This window comes from Lithobates pipiens, unplaced genomic scaffold (genome assembly GCF_037356315.1).
Source record: "Lithobates pipiens isolate NorthernLeopardFrog02 unplaced genomic scaffold, aLitPip1_a1.2 Scaffold_16, whole genome shotgun sequence".
Lineage (NCBI taxonomy): Eukaryota > Metazoa > Chordata > Amphibia > Anura > Ranidae > Lithobates > Lithobates pipiens.
This window is the reverse complement of record NW_027507748.1, coordinates 254,278,191-254,290,651: the sequence shown is the minus strand read 5'-3', so window position 1 is coordinate 254,290,651 and position 12,461 is coordinate 254,278,191.

Sequence of the window (12,461 nt, the reverse complement as noted above, 5' to 3'; positions counted from 1 at the left end):
AGCTTAGCTTAGTATCATCCGCAAATACAGAGATTGAACTGTTTACCCCATCCTTCAGGTTGTTTATGAACAAATTAAATAGGATTGGTCCCCGCACAGAACCCTGGGGGACTCCACTAACCACCCCTGACCATTCTGAGTACTCCCCATTTATCAACACCCTCTGAACTCGCCCTTGTAGCCAGTTTTAAATCCATGTACTCACCCTATAGTCCATGCCAATGGACTTTACTTTGTACAGTAAATGTTATGGGGAACTATGTCAAATGCTTTTTCAAAATCCAGATACACCACGTCTACGGACCTTCCTTTATCTAGATGGCAATTCACCTCCTCATAGAAGGTTAATAGATTGGTTTGGCAAGAATGATTCTTCATGAATTCATGCGGATTACTGGTAATGATTACTGCTAATGATACCGTTCTCATTACTAAAATCATATATATAGTCCCTTATCACCCCCTCCAAGAGCTTGAATACTATTGATGTTAGGCTAACTGGTCTGTAATTCACAGGGATGTATTTTAGGACCTTTTTAAATATTGGTGCTATGGCGTTTCTCCAATCAGCTGGTACCATTCCAGTCAGTAGACTGTCAGTAAAAAATATTACTGGCCACCCTGGCTTGGCACCCCAGTGTCAGGGAGGAGTTGGGTGGGCCCAGTAGGCCTCAACCAATCCCGGGTGCCACCCCTCCGCCTTTCAACAAAAAGACCCAGGAAGGGGGCGATGACGGAGGAAGCAGCACTGGGTCTCATCAGGGAAGAAAGTTATGTCCTCAGAAGCCCAACCCCCCCCAAAAATGAAGAGGCCTATGGCTGCTATCTAGCCAGATAGATTGCTGAAATTGGAGGAGGGCAACGCCTCTTCTGTGAGGGAATTATTGGGGAGGCCCTTCAGAAGGGGTTGAGGGGCCAGCTGACTGAGAACAGCCACATATATGAGCTCGCCCATCCTCCTCCTCCTCCTGCCACAAGTCCACCACCAGAGGCACAGCCTCCAAGGAAGGCTGCAGGGAAGCGTGGAGGGAAGGCTGCAGCAAAGAGAAGTGATTGCCTGGCTTCAGTCTGGTCTGACAGAAGACGCAGGCCGGTGTAGTACCACAGCCTGGGGACAGATATGTCATCTTCTGCTGGTCCTAATCTCTGGGATTCCTGGACCAGATTGTGCTCCAAATTATACGGACTCCTCGAGCTAACAATTTTATTTTCCACAGACTTAATGTGTGCCCTGGGGGCCCAAAAGGCTTTGCAAATTCCAAAAGTTTCTCCAGTGTTGCCTTCCTCTTTATTTTGTTATCAGCCAGAATAAATGGAGATTTTATTTTCTGAAAATACTTGCCTATGTGTTTTTCTACAAAAAGGACAGTTTGTTTGTGAGTAGGCAGGTACATTTCTAAAAAAACAAATTACCAAAGGGACACCAACCTCCTTGAGGTTAATAAAAAATACAAGATAATTATGTTATTGTGGTAACTTGACACACAAAAAATAAAATTATATATGGAGATCACTAAAAAAATATTTTTTCAATAATCCAAAAGAAGGAGATCTTGGATTTTCGGTAGGAAAGGTGTCCAAGTCTGATCTTGCCCATAGGTATTCCTGCACCATGTAAATCAGACGCTGGTGATGGTTGCTCGTACCGATCATACCTTGGGGCTGCGGACTAAAAAAAATTGTCTGAACGCATCGGTCAGACGACCACTTTCTCCACCGCTTCTTCTGTGACTGACCAAAGCCTCAGCAACATGTTGTCCAGGACCAGGAATTTGTAACCTCCCAGTCTCTGGGAACGCGTTGCACAGATCTTTCTGCAAGGCCTCCCAAAGATCTCTTATCCTCTGCTCCCTCTGTGACGGCAAAATAAGGTCCACAACCTTACCCTTGTACTGTGGATTAAGGAGAGTTGGCAGGCAGTAATGATCCCTCTCCTTGATCCGCTGAATACGAGGATCCTTCCGCAGGCTTTGCGGGTTTAGGGAGGCCACGCAGTGTAGGTTAGCTGAGGCATTCAGTCCGGAGTCCTCTGGGTCACTAAGGATGACATGATCCGCAACCACCTCCTCCCTGCCACGTACAAGTCCACTGGTTTCTTGGGACTGTAAATGATCCCTAAAAGACTGCTGCTGATGCTGAGTGCCAGACTCCACCTCCGTGCTAACACAATCATCCTCCTCCTCCTGTGTGATCGGCGGGCCAGCAGGAACACTGTCTGCATAAAGGGGGCCTGGAGAGGCAAGGAAGTCCTCCTCTTCCTGCCTCTGTTCTGCCTCAAGTGCCCTGTCCATTATTCCATGCAGTGTGTGCTCCAACAGGTAGACAAGAGGTACAGTGTCACTGATGCATGCACTGTCACTGCTCACCATCCTCGTGGCCTCCTCAAATGGTGACAGGACAGTGCATGCATCCTTGATCATGGCCCACTGGCGTGGGGAAAAAAATAAATGAGTTCCCCTGACCCTGTCCTGGTGCCATAGTTGCACAGGTACTCATTGATGGCCCCCTGCTGTGTGAGCAGCCGCTGCAGTATGGCCAACATTGATTTCCACCTGGTGGACATGTCCCAGATTAGGTGGTTCTTGGGCAGGTTCAAGTGGTGGCAGCACAGTGGTGTAGTGGTTAGCACTCTCACCTAGCAGTAAGAAGGGTCGCTGGTTCGTATCCCAACCATGACACTACCTGCCTGGAGTTTGCATGTTCTCCCTGTGCCTGCGTGGGTTTCCTCCGGGTACTCCGGTTTCCTCCCACAATCCAAAGACATGCAGGTGGGTTAATTGGCTTCTGTCCAAAATTGGCCCTAGGATTGTAGGCTCTTTGAGGGTAGGGACTGACGTGAGTGTGCAATGTACAGGGGTAGGGACAATTGTAGACACTCTGTTGAACTGGATGGACTGGTGTCTTTATTCAACCTATGAAACATCAAATTAATTCCTTTTGTTTTTTTTTGTTTTTTTATATATTCTTTATTTTCAAGATTATCAAATGTTATAACTCATTTACAAAAGATTCCATCTATACATCAAAATTTTATTTTAAATACTTCCTTTACCCCAATCCCTCCCCCACCCCTCTCTCGTTCCTTCCAATATTTTATCTCACTAACATTCAAGTAACTTCAGATAGTTTTCAGTTTTTCTAAATTGCAGCCATTGCCGCCATCTATTCTGGTACCTCTCCTCTGAATACTCTGACTTGTATATTGTCTCTTCTATATTTCTTATTCTTTCTAATCTTTCTACCCACTCCTTTTATGTAGGAGGTTCCTGAGTTTTCCATCTTCAAGGTATCAATGCCTTAGCAGAGTTCAATAGGCAAGGGATCAGGGAGTACCCCAGTACTCTCTCTCCCCCTTTTCTGAGTCATGGAATAAACACACCCATGGGTCTCTCCTAATCCTTTCACCTGTTACTTTAAGACTAACTTCTATTATTTTCCCCCAAAATATCTGTATCTTGGGGCACTCCCACCACAGATGTGCAAAAGTTTTCACCACCGAACAACCTCTCCAACACATTGAGGGGTTCTCTCTACTAATTTTTTCTCCTTGCTGTGGGGTTATATACCAGATTGCTAAGAGTTTGTATGACATCTCTCTTGTTTGTGAATCTTTAGCTACCGAATAAGTTTGTCTCATTATCCTATTTCTCTGTTCATCATTGCTTAAGGGGCCTATTTCTCTTTCCCATTTCTCTAAATAGGCAGGGTATTTCTGATCTGCTGCATCTATCAGAAATCGCTAGTAGCTTCTCCAGAGGTCTAAGTTGCTCCTTTCCCCTCAAAGGCTGTGGCAAGGACTGGGAAAAATAGTGTAATTGTGAATATCTCCATTTATCTAGTGTCTTGTGTCCCCACTTCCCTATGATTTCCTCATATGTGCATAGTCTATTTCCTTCCATAACCTCCTGTAATCTAATATTATCTTTCTTATCCCACCTGTGGAAATATATATATTCCTCTTGTCCTGGTCTAAAAAATGTGTTGTCTAATAACAGGATTAGTGGTGAATTGTGTTCCCAGTTATGTCTCTTATTTATTGTGTCCCAAACCCGAAGTGAACTTTTTGTCAATATACTTGTGTTAATCCCCAATTCTCTACATCTTGCCGGTATCCATATTAACTCTCCTATTTTCTTTTTACTTAAATTAAGTTCTAATTCCACCCAGTCCTTGCCCTTTTCTTTATGAATCCAATCCGTAATTCGTGATATCACGATAGCCTCATGCTACTTTTTAAAGTCGGATACTGCCAGACCTCCTCTGTCCTTACCTCTGGTCATAATATTAAAAGCAACCCTCGCTGCTTTTTTCTCCAAATAAATCCTATGATCATGGTTTTTCGTTTATTTAGGTAGTTTGTGGTAGTAAAATAGGGACCATTTGACATGTATATGTAAAAATTGGTAAAATAAACATCTTAACTACGTTTATTCTCCCCATCCATGAAAGAGCTTTATATTGGATCCTACCCAAATGCTGTTTAATTTTGTTCAGGAGAGGGATATAATTAACCTCAAACAGGTCTCCCACCTTTGCTGTCAATTTTATTCCCAGATAACCTAATTCCTTCGTGCACCACCTAAAGGGTAATTTAAAGCGGGAGTCCGCCGTTTTTTTTTTTTTTAAAGCCAGCAGCTACAAATACTGCAGCTGCCTACTTTTAAAATAGTGACACTTACCCACCCAGCGCGCCCGCGATGTCATCACCCGAAGCCGATCTCTCGATTGTCTCTCGGGTGCTGCAGCCGCCATCTTGGGTATGGGAATCAGGAAGTGGAGCCTTTCGGCTTCATTTCCCGGTTCCCTACTGCGCATGCGCGAGTCACGCTGCGCAATAAGGATGGTCCCCACTGTCTCTGGGATCCGTGTGTTTCCCAGCAGGCAGCGGGGGACTTTCGGAAAGGGGCGTAGATTCTGCGGAAAGGGGCGTACCTTCTGCAGAATCTACGCCGGAAGTGGGTGCATATACCTGTACTGTACAGGTACCTGCACCCCCCTCCCCCCTGAAAGGTGCCAATTGTGGCGCCGGAGGGGGGAGGATTCCAATGAGCGGAAGGTCCACTTTAGGGTGGACCTCCGCTTTAATTTGGAGTGCGCTCTGTTCTTCTACCGGTATATTTAAGTTTAATATTTCCTATTTGGTCATATTCACTTTGAAATTAGAGAATTTCCCGATTTTCAAAAGTTCCTTCATTATCCCCGGAATAGAAATCCTAGGATTAGAGATATAGAGCAGAAGGTCGTCTGCGAAAGTGGCGGTCTTATACTCTCTCCCCTCCACCCATATTCCCTGAATATCTTGCTTTTTCCTGATAGCCACCAAGAGGGGTTCTAACGTCATTATAAACAGAAGTGGGGAAAGCGGGCAACCCTGTCTTGTCCCATTGAAAAGTTCAAGGGGGCAAGACAGGGTGCCGTTAATTCTTATTCTGGCTTTGGGGTGGCAATAGAGAGCTTCTATCCATCCTCTCTCCTATTCCATAGTGTTTCAATCTTTCAAAAAGGAACCCCCAACTGACCCTGTCGAATGCTTTTTCAGCATCTATAGACATAAGTACAGTGGGGGCACCCTGCCTAATAGCTTACTGTATTAGCATGGTGGTCTTCAATATGTTATCCCTCCCCTCTCTCCCTTGGATAAATCCCACCTGATCATTCTGTATCCACTGTGGCACATAAGGCCTTAATCACGCCGCAATCATTTTTGCAAACAACTTAATATCTGAATTTAATAGGGAGATTGGTCTATAGCTTTCAACTGCCATAGGGTCCTTCCCTTCTTTCAGGATCAAGACTATATGCGCCAGAAGTGTCTCTTCTCGAAATTGTTCTCCCTTCCCCACTACATTAAAATAATCCCACAATTTTGGCACTAGCTGTTTTTGGAATTTCTTATAGTATGAAATCGGGAACCCGTCGGGACCAGGGCAACCTCCCACAGCTGTATTTTTAATTGCTCTCTCGACTTCCTCATTTGAGATTGGGGCTTCTAATGCTTCCATTTCTTCTTGCATAGTCCTGTGTAGATCTAATCCCTTCAGGTAATCCCTTATTTCATCTCGGTCCCTACTCTCGCCACTGTCCAGATGTCCTATATTATAAAGGGCGCTATAATATGCATGAAACGTATTCACTATATTCTCCAGCATAGTTTATACTTCCCCTTCCCTATCTCTCACTTTTGAGATGAAAGTTCTACTCTTTTTCCTTCACCCTCCTTGCCAACCATTTACTTGATTTGTTTCCCCATTGACATCTTTCCTTTTCAAGAATATGGTAAGCAGCCTTCCTCTCCTGCTCTAGACATTCCTCTAACTCCCTATTCTTCATTAATAGGTCCTGTCTCTCCTTGATCCCCCTTGGTCTCCTACTCTGCTCCAGTTTCTGGATTTCCTCATACAGTAGGGTTTTCCTTCTTTCAATATCCCTCTTTTTTCCTGCTCCAATCCCGATTAAAACCCCCCTTATTACTACTTTATGTGTTTCCCATAGTATTGGGCTAGAGATTCCCGGGGTACCATTCAATCTGAAGAATTGTTCCACCTCCTGCTCAATTCTGCTTACTGATTCCCCATCCTGTAACAATGATTCGTTCAGCCTCCAGTTTATTCCCGGTGCACAAACTTCCTTAATTTTCCAGCTGGATTTTTACTGGTGCGTGATCTGATAATGTTATTGTTTTTATTTCCGCTTTCTTAACCACTTCAATACAGGGCACTTAAACACCTTCCCGCCCAGACCAATTTTCAGCTTTCAGTACTCTCACACTTTGAATGACAATTACTCTTTCAAGCTACACTGTATCCAAACAAAATTTGTATCTTTTTTTTCTTACAATTATAGCTTTCTTTTGATACTATTTAATCACCGCTGAGTTTTTTATTTTTTGCGATATAAGCGGAAAAAGAGCGAAAATTTTGAAAAAAAAAACACTTTTTTTTCGTTTCTAATGTAAAATTTTGCAAATAAGTAATTTTTATTCATAAATTTGGGTCAAAATTTATACTGCTACATATCTTTGGTAAAAATAACCCAAATTAGTGGATATTATTTTGTCTGTGTGAAAGTTATAGAGTCTACAATTTAGGGTGCAAATCACTGAAAATTGATCACATCTGATCACACCTGATGTACTGAAGGCCTATCTCATTTCTTGAGACACTAACAATCAAGGAAAGTACAAATACCCCCCAAATGACCCCTTTTTGGAAAGTAGACAGTCCAATGTATTTAGTAAGAGGCATGGTGAGTTTTTTGAAGTTGTCATTTTTCCCACAATTCTTTGCAAAATTAAGACTTTTTTTTTTACACAAACTTATTGTATTGACAGGTTATTTCTTGAACACAGCATGCGCATACTTGCAACAACACCCAAAAATACAATCTGCTACTCCTCCTGAGTATGGCGAAACCACATGTATGAGACTTTTACACAGCCTGGCCACATACAGAGGCCTAATATCCAAGTAGCACCTCCAGGCATTCTAGGAGCAAAATCACACATATAATTTCATGATGACCTAGCTCAGTTTTGAAGGCCCTGGAGCACCAGGACAATGGAAACGCCCACAAAATGACCCCATTTTGGAAAGCAAACACCCCAACATATAATCTACGAGGCATAATGAGTCTTTTTAACGGTTCATTTTTTTCCAGAAGTTTTCAGAAAACATGGGAAAAAAATGAAAATGCATTTTTTTTACACAAAGTTGTCCATTTATAAGATATTTCCAACACATAGCATGTACATAGCAAAAATGACACCCCAAAATACATTCTGCTACTCCTCCTGAGTATGGCGATACCACATGTGTGAGACTTTTACACAGCCTGGCCATATACAGAGGCCTAACATTCAAGTAGCACCTCCAGGCATTCTGGGAGTAAAATTACACATATAATTTCATGATGACCAAGCTCAGTTTTGAAGGCCCTGGAGCACCAGGACAATGGAAACGCCCACAAAATGACCCCATTTTGGAAAGCAAACACCCCAACGTATAATCTATGAGGCATAATGAGTCTTTTTAACGGTTCATTTTTTTCCAGAAGTTTTCAGAAAACGTGGGAAAAAAATGAAAATGCATTTTTTTTACACAAAGTTGTCCATTTATAAGATATTTCCAACACATAGCATGTACATAGCAAAAATGACACCCCAAAATACATTCTGCTACTCCTCCTGAGTATGGCGATACCACATGTGTGAGACTTTTACACAGTCTGGCCATATACAGAGGCCTAACATCCAAGTAGCACCTCCAGGCATTCTAGGAGCAAAATTACACATATAATTTCATGATGACCTAGCTCATTTTTGAAGGCCCTGGAGCACCAGGACAATGGAAACGCCCACAAAATGACCCCATTTTGGAAAGCAAACACCCCAACGTATAATCTATGAGGCATAATGAGTCTTTTTAACGGTTCATTTTTTTCCAGAAGTTTTCAGAAAACGTGGGAAAAAAATGAAAATGCATTTTTTTTACACAAAGTTATCCATTTATAAGATATTTCCAACACATAGCATGTACATAGCAAAAATGACACCCCAAAATACATTCTGCTACTCCTCCTGAGTATGGCGATACCACATGTGTGAGACTTTTACACAGCCTGGCCATATACAGAGGCCTAACATCCAAGTAGCACCTCCAGGCATTCTAGGAGCAAAATTACACATATAATTTCATGATGACCTAGCTCATTTTTGAAGGCCCTGGAGCACCAGGACAATGGAAACGCCCACAAAATGACCCCATTTTGGAAAGCAAACACCCCAACGTATAATCTATGAGGCATAATGAGTCTTTTTAACGGTTCATTTTTTTCCAGAAGTTTTCAGAAAACGTGGGAAAAAAATGAAAATGCATTTTTTTTACACAAAGTTGTCCATTTATAAGATATTTCCAACACATAGCATGTACATAGCAAAAATGACACCCCAAAATACATTCTGCTACTCCTCCTGAGTATGGCGATACCACATGTGTGAGACTTTTACACATCCTGGCCATATACAGAGGCCTAACATCCAAGTAGCACCTCCAGGCATTCTAGGAGCAAAATTACACATATAATTTCATGATGACCTAGCTCATTTTTGAAGGCCCTGGAGCACCAGGACAATGGAAACGCCCACAAAATGACCCCATTTTGGAAAGCAAACACCCCAACGTATAATCTATGAGGCATAATGAGTCTTTTTAACGGTTCATTTTTTTCCAGAAGTTTTCAGAAAACGTGGGAAAAAAATGAAAATGCATTTTTTTTACACAAAGTTATCCATTTATAAGATATTTCCAACACATATCATGTACATAGCAAAAATGACACCCCAAAATACATTCTGCTACTCCTCCTGAGTATGGCGATACCACATGTGTGAGACTTTTACACAGCCTGGCCACATACAGAGGCCTAACATCCAAATAGCACCTCCAGTCGTCCTAGGAGCATAAATTACACATATAATTTCCTGACTACCAATCAAATTTTTGAAGGCTCTTCATATTTCTAACACATAACCTGTACATACCAAATAACAAAAGATTACCTTGGGTTTTATTTCCAATTCTATTTTTATTTTCAATTATTATAAAGCATTACATACAATTAAACAATATTCAAACATATGTATTAATTACCTGCATAATAATCACATTTATTATTTTATTTCCTCTACCCTCCCTCCCCCTCCCTCCCCAGGAGGAAAAAAAAAAAAAAAAAAAAAAAAAAAAAGAACACCAACAAAGATGAGGAAAGGGGGATATTGTATATCTAACCTCTCCCCCTCCCCCACTTCTCTCTCCTCCACGGACCCCTCCTTCCCCCCTCCCAGTTCCTTAATCTTTTACCAATTTCCTATGTTGTCTCCATGGAGTCCAAACCAAGAGGCACCTTTCATATGTATCTAATTCTTGTGCTAAGAGTATCTCCATTCTCTCTATATTATCCATTTCTAGAGCCCATTCATTTATCGTAGGCGACTGGATTGATCGCCAGTGCCGCGGTATCACAGTTCTTGCCGCCGTCAACCAGTATCCTAGTAGATTCTTTTTAACATTTTTATATGTTCTTGGTAACATAGAGAGGAGGGTGATTTGTGGTGTATTCGGGATTGCCTCCCCAGTGATTGTTGTAAATAATTGCATAAGCTTTTCCCAAAATCTAAAAATTAGGGGGCATTCCCACCATATGTGGAGCAATGTGCCCTTTTCTCTATGGCACCGCCAACATATATCCGATTTTTCTCGGTATATACGGTGAAGTGTCACTGGGCTCCAGTACCATCTTGAGAGCAGTTTGTAATTCGTCTCTTGTGCTTTAATCGACGGTGATAGACAGTGAGAAAAATTAAATGCCTTCTCCCATTCCCCAACCTCAATTTGAGCGTTGATCTCATTAACCCATTTACTTATGTATTCTGGGGGCTCCGGGTGATTTTTAATAATAAACATCTTATACAGTACTGATATAACATGATTTGGTTTTTGATCTTGTGTCAGGATAGTTTCAAGTTGTGTCAAATCTCTACCCAGAGATTTACTTGATCGTATTGTACACCAAAATGACCGCAACTGCCAAAACTCCAACATTTGCATAGGTGTTGGTCGCTGAGTAGGGAATAAATTTAATAAAGACGGAATAGTCCCCTGACATAAAATATTACTCAGTCTATAATGGGATTCCCTATTCCATATAAGAAAACTTGTCCTATTTAATGCCGGTGGAAATAAAGGGTTGCCAAATAGAGATGTCATAGGTCCTACATAAGAAGAAAGTTCCAATTTTATAGCTGTTTTGCCCCATACATTCAACACATGAGATGTGAGAGAAGGCATAGATTCTAACAGCTCACGATTTAAATTGCTATCAGACAAGTCTAACCATGGCAATGCCTTTAGATCCAATTGATTCAACCCTTGTTCTATTTTTACCCATTGTTTGGTTTCCAAACAATAAAACCAATCCACCAGTCTAGTCAGAACAGCCGAAGCATAGTAGTAGTATAGATCAGGTGCACCCGCACCTCCTTTCGTTTTTGGTAATGATAATAATTTCTTTTGTAATCTTGGTTTTTTATGTCCCCAAATAAATTTTGTAAAAGCCGATTGTAAAGTGGAAAAAAAAGATCTGGGGACACCAATTGGGATAGTTTGAAAAAAATACAAAAACCGCGGTATTATATCCATTTTTAATATATTAATTCTCCCAAACCATGAATATTGCTTAACATCATATTTTTTTAGATCTTGTAGGGTACGTTGCAGGAGAGGAACATAGTTCATTGAGTATAAATGGTTTGAGTCTGGGGTGATTTTAACACCTAAATATTTTACAGCTGTAGAGCAAATCCTAAACTTAAAATTAGCTCTCAACATTTTAACCTGTTCGGGTATGAGCGACACATTAAGGATTTCTGATTTTGATATATTTACTTTGAAATTACTCAGTTTCCCAAACCGCTGGAATTCAGACAAAACAGAAGGAATTGCAATGTGTGGATTAGTGATATAAAGTAATAAATCATCAGCAAACAAAGCCATTTTTATTTCCCTCTGTTCTATCTGAACTCCAGAAATGGAAGAGTTCTGTCTAATAGCCGTCGCTAAATATTCCATTACTATAACATAGAGTAAAGGGGATAACGGGCATCCCTGACGAGTACCATTTTGTATATTAAAACTTGTTGTTAATGAACCATTAATTTTTATTCTAGCTACCGGTTTAGTATATAATGCCATGATCTTATGGAATATATTTGACCCCAGTCCTATTTGCATTAAAGAATGTTTTAGGAAGGGCCATCCCACCCGATCAAATGCCTTTTCTGCATCAACTGAGAGAAGGCATACTGGAATTTTAGCCCTTTGTGCATAGTTCATCAACAAAAAAGTTTTAATCGTGTTATCACGTGCTTCTCTACTTTGAATAAATCCTACCTGGTCTGTATGTATTAAGCTTGGAAGCAATGGTTGAAGACGGAGTGCAATCAGTTTAGCATATATCTTTAAATCTATCCCAATCAATGATATGGGTCGGAAACTAGAACAAAGTGTCAAATCCTTTTCTGGTTTGGGAATCAGAGTTATATGAGATTCCAGAGTCTGTGTTGAAAATTGGTTCGTAAAGGAAATAGAGTTAAACACTTGAAGCATAAACGGAGCTATATGTTCTTTAAACGTCTTATAGAATTTTGATGTAAACCCGTCAGGGCCTGGACTCTTATTTGTTGGAGTATTGGCAATTACTTCTAGTAGCTCTTCAAGTGTAAATGGAGAATCCAAAGATTCCCCAGTAGCACTATCTATTGTCGGAATAGCATTCTCCCTTACATATTCCCCCATAGTATTGTCTCCAACTCCCTCATCCTCCCCTAGTGATGATGGGGTCAAATTATAGAGGGCTGAGAAGTATTCCCTAAAAGTTTGTTGAAGCTCACATGGGTCAGATGTCAA